This window comes from Montipora foliosa, chromosome 3 (assembly GCF_036669935.1).
Source record: "Montipora foliosa isolate CH-2021 chromosome 3, ASM3666993v2, whole genome shotgun sequence".
Taxonomy (NCBI): Eukaryota; Metazoa; Cnidaria; class Anthozoa; order Scleractinia; family Acroporidae; genus Montipora; species Montipora foliosa.
Window position 1 is genome coordinate 34383393 of NC_090871.1, and position 12500 is coordinate 34395892.

General features: G+C 44.1%; 2 non-coding genes across 2 annotated transcripts; both read right to left on the reverse strand.

Moving 5' to 3' along the window:
- Positions 1–318: 318 nt before the first annotated feature.
- On the reverse strand, positions 319–390 carry Trnac-aca (transfer RNA cysteine (anticodon ACA)). Its single transcript has one exon. It is a non-coding gene; the product is annotated as a tRNA-Cys (tRNA).
- Positions 391–4756: 4366 nt separating this feature from the next.
- Positions 4757–4827, reverse strand: Trnaf-gaa (transfer RNA phenylalanine (anticodon GAA)). Its single transcript has one exon. It is a non-coding gene; the product is annotated as a tRNA-Phe (tRNA).
- Positions 4828–12500: the final 7673 nt, after the last annotated feature.

The following is a 12500-nucleotide window of genomic DNA, read 5'->3' on the forward strand; positions in this document are numbered from 1 at the left end:
AATGAAGGAGTACTGAGCCAAGTGCAAAGGATCCTGGAAAGTGCTGAAGGTATTGTCACGCCTAGATGACTGCTTCGTGAAGTTGCTGTAGATATTTGTTTTCAAAAATGGAAAATCAACTGATCTTTCACCCACCAAGACCTTCTGAGGCCTAGTAATACATTAGGAACAGTGATACGGACTGGCCAAGAATCCAACCCGACTAACCTGCGTGAGAGAACCGCTTTCTGCCATTAAACATTCTGTTGTAGCTGGAACGTCGTAAATAGGAGGATAGACCTTAGGGACGAGAAAAGAACATTCAGCTAAGACTGTTAAAGGGGGCAATTGGATTTGAACCGGTGACCTCTCGATCTGTAGTCGAATGCTCTACCACTGAGCTATGCCCCCAGTTGACGCTAAAGAAACGATTTCTGACGTGATTGCAACCACGTTATCTCTGCTAAAGTGAAAGAAGTAGAATAACTTTACGTTCTCGTTTGGCGATCGGATTTCATGATTTAAAGGGGTAACCGTTGTTGCGATCTCTTGGGACCAGAAACATAAAGAAGCGATTTCGACTTTCAAATTTATTGTCCTGCAAAGAATGACCACAGATGCTGTTGGAGATTGTGAGAAACTTTTTAAGGCTTCTATCTTAGGTCATGGTTAATCTTTTACCCAATTATAAATCGGTTTACCTCAGTAAGTAAGAGACACAGCAAAGTTATAGTTTAAGAAAAACACGAACAAGAAAGAGATGTTATTTCTGACCTATCAGCCTGCGAAGAAGGCAGAAATAAATATTTCGACGGCACGAGATACAACAGGGCCTTCAAAACTCGTCACATTTGTTGGAACACCCATCCCCGTTTCCCCCTTCCTCCAATGTTGATTTCCACAACTACTAGAAGTCGCCCGAAAAATTCTCACACAACATTGAATTGGGGGAAGGGGGATGTGGTATAAGCTTCGATCTTGTAACACGATGATTCTGACCATTTGCTAAGTGTTCCAACTAAATATGTCTAGTATTGTAGTTATCTGAACATTTACGCACGCATGCTTTGACGGAATGTTTGAAGACGAGACGAGAAAAATATGCAGTACCTCCAGACGTGGCGCTGGAGCGTCGTACCAAACGAGTCATCCCGGGATTTCGGCCCGTGCGATCGCTTTTGGACGCAGTTGGCCCTTCGCTGCTTTCTGCTACCGACCTCGCCTCCCGGTACGGCATGGAGGGAGGGATATGTCGGCCCCTAAACAATATGAGACAAATCCCACGCCTACTCACAGCTCCAAACCTCCCTTGTCATTACAATTTAACGTAAGATTTCGATGCCGTATATATTCAAGAGAAAAGTCATTTTATCTGTCATATGGTAAGCACTGGAGTCGCAGATTACAAAGTGCACGCATGTGCCCTGCCGAAGGTAACATGCATGCATAAAACTTTATATCATCTCGAATTTCTGAATAACATCTTCGACACATTACAGCTAACATACATAATATATACAGATACATAACTAAATATTAAATAATATTTAAAGATATATTAATCAAAACGAAAAGCCGCTGTACAAAATCCGGCCCTGGATTAGTTTAAAACCAGTAAACTCAGTGGTACGGGAAAAATCAGGTAGCGCATTTCTCAACGTACTTAGTTAATACGTAAGAAAAAGAACTAAGACCATAACTGGTTGTTCTAGTTTTATTGAGGGACAGAATGTAAGTTCCACGAAGATCATGCATAAGAAGAGAACGGGAGAGAAAACGTATTTTTCCTATGGACAAGCCTTTTCTTTCTTTAACTACTTTTATACAATAATATAAGGAAATTTTGAATGCGCTTATTGCATAAAGATGTAGAGTTTGACTTAAGTGGTACATAAGAGGACAGGTAATCGCAAATATAAATCTCGTTACTCTCTTATTTACATTATACCGTTTCTTTGACAAGAAATTACTAAAGGCCAGGCCGAATTTCCTATGAGTGTGGAGCCACCCAGTCCTACAGCCAAAATACAGCATCGATTGAAGTTTTTAGCTTTCAAAACTTGCTCAAATTGTATGGGTAGGTCCTCGAATTCGTCCACAGAAAGGCTAGAGAGATGACTTCACTGGTGCTGTGAACCGCCATGTTTACAACAGAGCGATTTAGGCGTTCCACTCTGCATGAAATCATCTCTCACCTCTGTCTCGACAAGACCAGACACGCACGGTTCTTACGTTACGTTTATGCCCCTGTAGAATCAACGGAAATCTCAACTCCTTGTCAAAGTTAACCAGCATCTTAATATTTTTGGTAGGCTAAAATGCTCGTCACATTTGTTGGAACACCCATCGCCGTTTCCCCCTTCCTGAATGGGGGAAGGGGGATGTGGTATAAGCTACGATCTTGTAACACGATGATTCTGACCATTCGCTGAGTGTTCCAACTAAATATGTCTAGTATTGTCTGAGTGTTGGTGTGCGTTGGTATGAAGCCGTGCGATGCAATATACGCAGTGCAATATTCCAACAGTTCCAAACTCGTGTGATAAGTACATTTTATCCTCTGAACACTTTAATAGGCTCTATTCCTAGACGGACTGACAAGATTATGAAGTGCAACGGTCAGCGTTGATTGACATATTTTATATATCAAGGAGTCAGAATAGCTATGCAAATATATTACGGCCCCTGAAGACGTTTCTTTCTGCGATAGGACTGACTAAATCAGTTGCAGCAAAAGAACAGTTCATCGGCAATGGTTGGTGCTCTGCTTTTGAAAAACTCAGGCTGAAACCCTGAAAATATAAAGCTAATGAAAACGACACCTGTTATTAATTAACGAAAAACGACAAGTCTGTAATTTCCCTGTTAAAGTGCAAAACGAGTCCATTGTTTGTCATACCCGACTTTTGACCACATCACTGTTTACCCTCGGTAATTAGGTTAGTTTATGTATGCACAATGGTGAAATAAATCAATTAATGCTTTCCAAATCTGTCCCTCTAATGCTTGTTATAAGGAAGAAATGTATAGGCTTGAAAATATGACAACGTAATTAGACTTTTGCAATCACTGGTCTGTGATAACATGGTTTCGAATCGTGAATCTAAACGGTTCACCATGGTGAACCGTCGGTGAGCTGAAAGATAAACAGTTCATTTCTTTAAACAAACGATTCACCATGGTGAACCGTGCCGCAATAGCAGGAAATGTTACGGGATTTTTTTGATTTGACATTTACAAACTAGTTTAGATTACAACCTCGGGATAGGATGGTTCTTATGCCCGGAAAACTCTTTCCCCCTTACATATCGAGTTAAAGTATCTGGTGAATCGCACGGTGAATCGTTGACAATCACTTCTCAATTACAATTTGCATACATTAAGTCCATTTTAATTCAATCATCCTGTAAATTCACAAGACGTCAGCGACCCCACCTCTCTAGCTTTATTCCCTTCGCTAACCGTTGTCACGCCTTCAAATGCCAACATCAGTACCAGTGCAAGGAAGATCGCCCTTATCTCGCTCGATTCTCGTCTCGATAATAATTAAAGCCCCCGATGTCATGTGTTCGCTACGTTAATCAAAGTGCACAGTGTCAACTACTTAACATGGAAAGGTTTTCTGGCAGGTTTTTTCTGGCCTCCGTTCAAACCGCATTTGCTTTGTTAGCGGTTGCTCAGATTAGCTAAGATTTTTAAGAGTTTTGTTCGTTTTCTTCTTGTATTTTTGTACTCTAGGTTTATGTTGTAGGTTATTAATTGTGCTTCGGAGTTGATGATCCCCAGCTTAACTGGCAGCCTGACTGGCAAAAAGCTTGAGAGCTTATATGGGGATGTAGGCCAAGATAGCCTGTTTATATTTCAGTTATTCCTTAATGTAACGTCGGAGTTAATCATCCCCAGCCTAACAAAGCTTGCTATGAGAGCTTATTTGGGGAAGTAGGCCTAGATTGCCTGTTTCTCAAGCTTATAGTCACATGTAATAACGGGGCTGATGTCCCCCAGCCTTACCGGTACTAAGACTGGTTGCTTATCGGAGAAGAAGGCCATACATTTCGTTTATTGATTAAAGTGTCGTGGCTCGCGTGGAGATAGCTTTATCCTTGGTTGCTTTTCAAGGATTTGTCTTGTAAATCGTAAATTGTTTGTGTTATATAGTGCGCGGGGTGGTTCTCGCCAAGCCCTCCCATAATAAACTTATTTGGGGTGTTAGGCATTTCTTTACCCTTGTTTTCGTACCCTAGCCTTTTCTGGTAGCCAACTGGCAATTGGCCTACATGCCTTGTTGGGTACGTTAGTGAACGATTTTCAGTTTTTTCCCGGCGCTTAGACTCTGCGGTCCTTCAGTGTTCCCTGTCCCAGTTATTCGTTGATCAGAGTTTTATTTAGTTTCCCCAGCCTAACTGGCAGCTTTACTGGCAGTCTAAATGACACTAAGCCTGCGTGCTTAAATGCCGGGGGGATTCAGGTCGATATCGACCAGATGTAGCAGTTCTTTCAAGTTCTTTTGGTAAAAGCTAGTTTATTTACGAGTGTTGTGCACTAGTTATTTACCTACTGCTGTATTTCATACGTACTTTTAACGTTGGTTCTCGCCAAGCCGTCCCAAAATAAACTTATTTGCCTTTACATTTTGTCTGTTGATGTTGTGTAGTGGAGTCTAAATATACGATTTAGTGGCGGAAGGATGATTGGTTTTCCGACGGGGATCTCTTCCGTTGTTGAAATTAAAGATGAGCAGTGGTTGGAGGAAATAGGAAAAAAGAATAAGTCGGTGTGCACTGGCCGGGAATCGAACCCGGGCCTCCGGCGTTTCAGGAGAGAATTCTACCACTGAACCACCAGTGCTTGTTTGATAAATTGCATGCTGACAATACAATCAGCGAAACTGGATGACGAAGGTTTCTGTCATTGCAGAGCACGATTATGCCAACCTGGCCTTGGCTTAAGTTTCCAAAGCGAGCGAGCTCTTAGAGCTGACTAAAAATGTTCTTATCGTAATGAAGGAGTACTGAGCCAAGTGCAAAGGATCTTGGAAAGTGCTGAAGGTATTTGTTTTCAAAAATGGAAAATCAACTGGTCCACCAAGACCTGCTGAGGCCTTAGCACTGAATAATACATTAGAAAGAGTGTTACGGACTGGCCAAGAATCCAATCCAACAACTTAAGAGTGATGTGAGAAAAAGCTTAGAAAGTTTCCTAAAGTTTTCAATGGTTTCTCTTGTAAAGACCAAGCACACTCTTGCTTTAGTTTTACGAATAAACCGAAAGATCGTTCGGCGGAAGAAAACTTAAGAGGCATGGCTTAAACTATTGAGTACAAGGAGTGTGATTTCTCATAATTTTGAGAGAGCAAACGATGCTGGGAATACAATTCGATGATATTGGCGATTCGACGACAGGCTGAAAAAAACCCCGTACAGTGACATCCACCATTGCTGTGGCATAATTCTTAACGGGAAAAAGAATAGTTACAAGGGCAGGATTTTTCTGTAATCTTTACACTCAACAATTTGCAAGAACTCTTTCAACAACAAAACACGGAATGGAGTTCCAACGGGCATACGTACCGTTGTTGCGATCTCTTGGGACCAGAAACATAAAGAAGCTATTTTGACTTTGAAAATCATTGTCCTGCAAAGAACGACCACAGATGCTGTTGGAGAATTTGAGAAACTTTTTAAAGTTTTGATCTTAGGTCATGGTTAAGGTTTTACCCAGTTATAAATCGCTTTACTTTAGTAAGTAAGAGACACAGGAAAGTTACAGTTTAACAAAAACACGAACAAGAAAGAGATACTATTTTATGGCAGAAGGATGATTGGTTTTCCGACGGGGATCTCTTCCGTTGTTGAAATTAAAGATCAGCAGAGGTTGGAGAAAATGGGAAGGAAGAAGAAGTTGTCCGGGAATCGGCCGAGTGATTGATTGATAAAATGCAAGCTGACAATACAATTGCCATGGTCTGTGGGCTTTCACTACGCACTTGGTGGGATGTTTCGCGATCCCTTGGGTCTCGCAAAATTGCGAGGAGGGAACAGGAGAAAACTAAAAGTAAAACAAGGTACTTCACACCCCTTCCCACAAACCTGCAACACAGCATAAAAGAAGCAATAACAGGGTTTAAATAAAATATATATATTTAAGCGAAAATGACCTAAGGAACTTATGAATATACAATTGCAGGATTTAAAACAAGGAAAACGAACTAACCAAAAAGAGTGAAACTTGCGTAATAGACCTTAATATACTTAACTAAATGAATAATTATCTATTTTCCAACAACAATTCCACAAAGGAGGAGCTACCTTTTGAAGTAAGGCCTCTTGGTTGGAAGACGCGTTTTTAGAAGTTTACTTGATTACAAGGCTTCAGAAGATTTTTTCTTTTTTATAACCAAACTTGTGAGGTGTTATGACGGTCATGAATTCTCGTATTAATTTTAAATAAGGAGAAAAAGCAAAGTTAAACTTGAGTTTCAGTAAAAGTTGTTCAAAGCACGCGCTGCGGCATTTCGTAAAGTAGTTCTTTTTCTTTCAATTGATATAATTACTATAAAGCAAAATAATGAACAGTTTAATTTTGACCAATAAACGTCGCTCCCTCGAAAGGTATTTAAAGTGTCCCTCGCAAGAGTGAATATAGTGAACCAAAGAGATGGCCATATGACAAGGAAGAACAGGAGAGAATTCTACATGCCTGTCACTCAGACAAACTTGCAGGACACTTCGGTCGTTACAAGACTCGAGAAAAGGTTCGTTACAATTTACGTTTATATGCAATCTTAATTTAATATGGTCTATTGACTTAATATGGATTTAACGATATCAATTTGCCTTTAACTTTCATTTTTTGAATCAAGAGAACGCTTATTTTCAGGGGGGTTCAAACCCACTAACGCATCTGAACCAGGGGTCCAAATCCGCGGGGGTTCCAAACCCCTGCACGAAAAGACCGTCTCGTGCACTCACACGGACGCAGAGCAGGCACTGACTGACACCTGGAGCTCAAGAAGGCGGTGGAACAGGGTTACGTCATCATCAAGATCCACGAGGTAAGTTCGTTTCTCACCGTTCCAACCTACGATCTTTCCTTGTCTCATAACTGTCTGTCCCGTTTCAGGTGGCCCACTTTGAGCATAGCCAACGAGGACTCTTTACGTCGTACATCGATCGTTGGCTCAAACTCAAGAAGACAGTGGTTGGCCTGGCGGTGTCACAGCGGATTTGTCGATTTCCTGTTCCACACACGTGCGACAGAGCGCAAAGGTGAGCTTACCGACGCATTGGTAAGGCAACACTGGATGAAAGAGTCGAGTCGGTGGTAGCACGGTACATTTCACCAAACCGAAAAAATTGGAGATGTCCGTTGTGTCCGGGTTGTAGATAAACTCAGGATATCCGACCGGGTAAACACCATACTTGTTCACCCACGGATACAGGGTCCTGTAGTCGATGTAGAGGATGCGCTAACTGTCCTGGATCTCGTAAAAGGGGTGAGCCGCATTGGTTTATCTCCGGAAGAAAGCATCGCGCGGGGTCATGGGTGGTTCGAGGGTTAGGGCGTCCACAAAAGCTTTGATTTGGGCGTCCTCCTTTTTGCGTCATGTCCACTCACAGCCCCGGATAGGCACGACATGCACTCCGCGATCTCATATGGCTTGAACTCGTTTCAGCGTGTCCCGATAGACATCGTCCATACAACGATCGTCGTCACGACGGTTCGGGAAACAAGAAGGGCAACCGTGCCAAAAACTGCCCAAGTATACGTAAGCTGTGAGAGTGGTTTCGTCGTAGCCGTCCACATACCATCGGGTGCCAGGGATCTGATATTCGCCCTGGATGGCAGGATCGTTCAACAAGAGTTCGACAACCCCCCGTAAACCGTTAGCTAAAGCTGGCTGATATTTTGATGATAGGTGTCCAAGGGTACGTGTTGTTGTTTACAGGCCCAATAGATCGGTTCATTCACACCCATGGTGTTGGACTGTCGTTAGATCAGTGGGTCCAGTCTAACTTCGAAACCTCCACTGCCTTCTTGTTCGGCCGAAGCCGTGGTGTGGTGATCACGGGCAAAGGCATCCCGTTCTTGCTGTTGAGCTCGACGTAGTTCTTCTGGCGTGGATGCTAAGAGTTCACGCTTCACCTACGTGCTGGAGGGTTCGGCAACGCCGCCTAGAGTTCATGGTCCTCCGTAGCTGCAGGAAGGGGTATCGGGGTTAAGAGTTCATCAGAGACCTCAGAAAAAGCAGCCAAGAGGTCATCATAATCCATGTCCTCTTCAAAATAGTGTTCAGGATCCATCCTCCACGATCTGTCTGGAACGCTCAAATGAAGAGAACCGTTCACTCCTAGCTTTTAAAGGCAGACCTTCGCAGGGGGTAGAAAAACACACACCTGATGGAAAATCACTCACCTTGGATGACTTCCCAGCACGTGGACGAGAATGTGCTCATGGGTATTTATGGCCTGATCTAAAGAGGTCAGGTGACTTGATGGGGATAAGAAGGTACCCCACCCAAGAGTTCTTTGATAAAAAGGCCTTTAGGACCCAACCCGCTCGAGGGTCCTCAACTTGACTCACTCTGCAGCTGTTGAGAACAGATGGCGACCTCTTCTTATGTACTCGACGAAGACTCTGAGGGATATGAGACGGATGATGACCCGTGGGCTCCACTAACCCCTCAAGACCGCTATTGTGATGAGGATTCGGTAGAGTGGTTGAATGCGATGAAACCCGTGACAAAAGTTCAAGTCGTTGAGTTCAGAGATCCGGATAATGAAGGCAGCCCCTCGTGTGCCATCAAGTTTAGGAAGCTTAAAGATCATCCTTTCCCAGATACTGAAGATATTAAAAGAGAAGTGAAACGTCGCGTTTTCCGCATGATCAAGAAAGTGAAGGAGAATCCAAAATGTATGGAGTGAGAGTACACGCTTTTCATGCTGCATCCTGTTTCCCACGATGGTGAGATCATGACCCGTGTCGGAGGCAAACATCGTTTTGATATGGAAGAACTCAAAGAAGCCCTCCCCGACATGATATCTCAAATTTCAATCGAGGATTGGTCGCGTTTTGAGCTGATGCTTGTCTCCTTCAATGAAGTCATCCCTTGTTGTTGTTGTTAAAAATCAAGAAGGAACACACACTTTTGTCAATATCAACGTTTAAGGCTTGCATGATTCTCTTGACGATGGCTTCGGTCCAGGTTTTCTTTCCCGGGAGATTACTGATGGCCTTGACCATTTTGGTATTGGCTTTCCTCTTATCTTGTAAATTCTTGGCCTGGGAATAATCGATGTCATGTTGTTTGGCAATCTTGTCCAACCGATGGATGCCCGGATCGCCACGCTTGAGTCGTTTCTTTAAATGCGTGCCCGGTCCCTTGTACTGATACCCCAGCAATAAAATTCGATGCCCGTCTTCTCCAACATCCTTTGTAATTCAAATTTGCCCCCTTTCTAGCGTCTTCAACGGGTCTTGGGAGGGATGACCTGCCTTCGGGGTTTTGCTTTTTCGGGCTGCGCTTTGAAGTCCTGCCCATCAAGACACCTTCGGAGTTTGGTATCAAAATCCATCCAACTTGCTGGGCGTCGTAAGTCATCCGTTTCGGTTGGACGACCTCGGTTCTTAAGGAATTTCCTCTTGGCAGATCGGGTGGTCGCTTCCGTCATCTCCGCCACACTCTTCCACATCATGGGATCTTTGGGAAAAGCCAGGCCGTTCCATTCAGTCGATGGGAGTGTCTTGGGAGCTGCTTTCTTCCATTCGGTCGATGAGGGCGGGGTCGTTGTCTTGGGGGTGGTCCTCTTCTCGTTCCAATTTTGGGGGACAGGCGTCCCCGTCTTTTTAGGGGTCGCAAAACGAAGACGTTTTTTAGCTTTAGGAGTTGCTGGACCGGCTGGTGTGGCTAGAGGACCCTCCACCTTGGTGGCTTCTGCCGGTCGTTTCTTCTTCTTCACCAGTTACGTCAACAAGGTCTGTTACGGGCCTTGCGTGAACGCTTCCCCTTCAACATCGTCGTCGTCCGCTGCAACCCTGCGATCACCAGGACCTCCGAATCCTACCGGACGTCGAACGGCTTTGGTCCATTTACGCACTTCTCGCGACAAAGGTTTGACCAACACTTGTTTCAGGGCCGGACGGATGTCGTCCGATAGGAGAAGGGTGGCTTTTTTGGCAGCCAGACGGGCGGCTTTGGTCACTTGAAAATTATCCGTCAAACGTTCCTTGAACACTTGCTCCAATTGACTTAGCCGTTTCGGATCCAGCAACACACGTTTTTGAAACCCGGGAATGATCGTGTCTCAACATTCGTACGATGCCTCGTTTTTATAGTAGAAGGTTTGCTTCTCTTGACGTTCTCGTTCCAGATGTCCTTCCAACTGGCGTACTTGATTTTTCAAATCACCCATCCTTTGTTCGAGTTGACTTAGGTCTTGATTCCGTTCTTGAATTTGATCGGTCAATTGACGTATGATCTCGCATCGTTCGTGTTCGCAATGTCGTAGGTGTCGGATCTGATCTTTCATGGCACAAATCGAACGAGGACCGTACGTCCACGTATCACACCATCCATCGTCCATGTTGAAGATGATCTCGGACACAGTGATGATAGGCCGTGTGCAATCCTTGCCAGAACTTGGTTCGATGACAATGACGTGTCATGATCCTTCGTCGTGCTTTTATCCCATTCTTGTGGAGACGACTCATGCCTCGCAACGCACATTGATCGGCTAGAGTAGCTGTGAATGTTACGTCGCGTGTACCTCGACAGAGGAACCCGTCGTTTCAACACCTTGTCAGCCAGTTTACTGAGGGCATCGATCATTTGTCCAACCACATCATGTATCATAAAGGATCTGTCAAGAATCCCCTTTTCTGTGGTCAGGTCTTGCAGGAAATACCCCAAGTAGAGGATTTCACATCGAATACGCCACGGAACGGTCCTCATCGTCGTCAGGCACAATGTTCGCACGCCATTTTCAAATCTTGCAAGAGACCACAACCCTGTTTAGCCATCATGATCTGACGGCGCGAACCGCCACCGCGTGCCCGACGGTTCCGCCCCCGACGCCAACGATGGCTGCCTTCGCTGCAGCTGCTCGGAGGAGACGGATGTAGCGGTTTCTGACGCGGTTGTTTCTGTGCCACGGTCGCCTGGGTCGTGGAAGGACCACTGGCTGTAAATCTTGATTGGAAATAATATAATCGGGTTGAATCTGGGCTTTTTGTTCGGGAGGAATACTGCCATCCAACAAGGAAAGCATCATCATTCGCCTCGCTTATGTTTAGGTGAGTTAACCTGTGTTAGGCCTGCAATCCAATCGAAAACCAGTACCTGATCAGCGGTCAATTAGAAAGAAAAAAGCAACAGCTGACCTCGGTAAGGTCGATGACGTCATGGCTATAGAACCAAAATTTCTTACATCGAATAGGGCCGTTTATACGAGAGAAAATAAGCCGCGGCTTACTCTGGCCGCGGCTTACATAAGACGCGAACACCCCGTATAAATGGTACAAAATCTACGTTCGCGGCTTTCTCAAGCCGCGGCTTATCTTGACCTGGGAGTTTATACTTGTATAAATGGTTCCTTTTGCTTATTATGTACGCCGCGACCAGTGTAAGTCGTGGCTTATTTTCTCTCATATAAACGGCCCTAATGTCTATTTTTTTTACTGGGTTGCCAGTATGGCAATCCCAGTAAGATAATGTAAAACATTTTTCCGTTTTTTAAGCTATTTAATTTTTTTCCGTGTCTGTAAAAGTCTCGCCTGTCACTCTCCTGCTAAGTGGTGTCTTTGTGCATAGAGTCTTCTGTGCGTATTTTGTTGGATTTGAGGGGGCTGGGGTAATGGACTTCGACAACAATCTTTCGCCCGTCGAGTCGAAATCAAAGTGAGCTGTATTTCTAGTATTTTTCCAAGTCAGGAGCCCATTACCCGGAGCTTCCATCTGTATCGTACGCTTGAGTCAACCCTTTCTCGTATCTTTCTATTTTTAGAACTACTATATTTTGATATATGTGACATATGTGACTGAGAACATACATGAAGTGGTTCACGCACGTCACATACGTATGTGACGTAATGAATGGCTGACCATAAGTCTCTTGTGATTGGCTATTGTGAAAACACTTATTAAAGCTCCACTGCGAGGTGCTTCTAAACATAGAAAGATGCGGGAAAGGGTTGACTCATAGGGTTAACATGGAAGATGGAGGCTCTGGGTAATGGGCTCCTGGCCAAGTGTGCTGTTATGTACAACACTGAAACCAAATGAAAAATTCTCGGGTAATCCAGTATGGGAAAAGGACAAGATGATGATGAAAGACAGAGAAGGAATCCATAAAGTGGATCTGTGATCTCTGTTGTCTGGCAATTTGTATTTATTTGTACTCAACTCTGCATAGTCTTCCGGTAACAATTGGAAATTTCACTAATTCTTGTTAACCTTCAGTGGCGTCGAAAATCATTGTAACGCGAATGGCGTTTAGGCGGATCTTTAAACAAAGTATACCCTC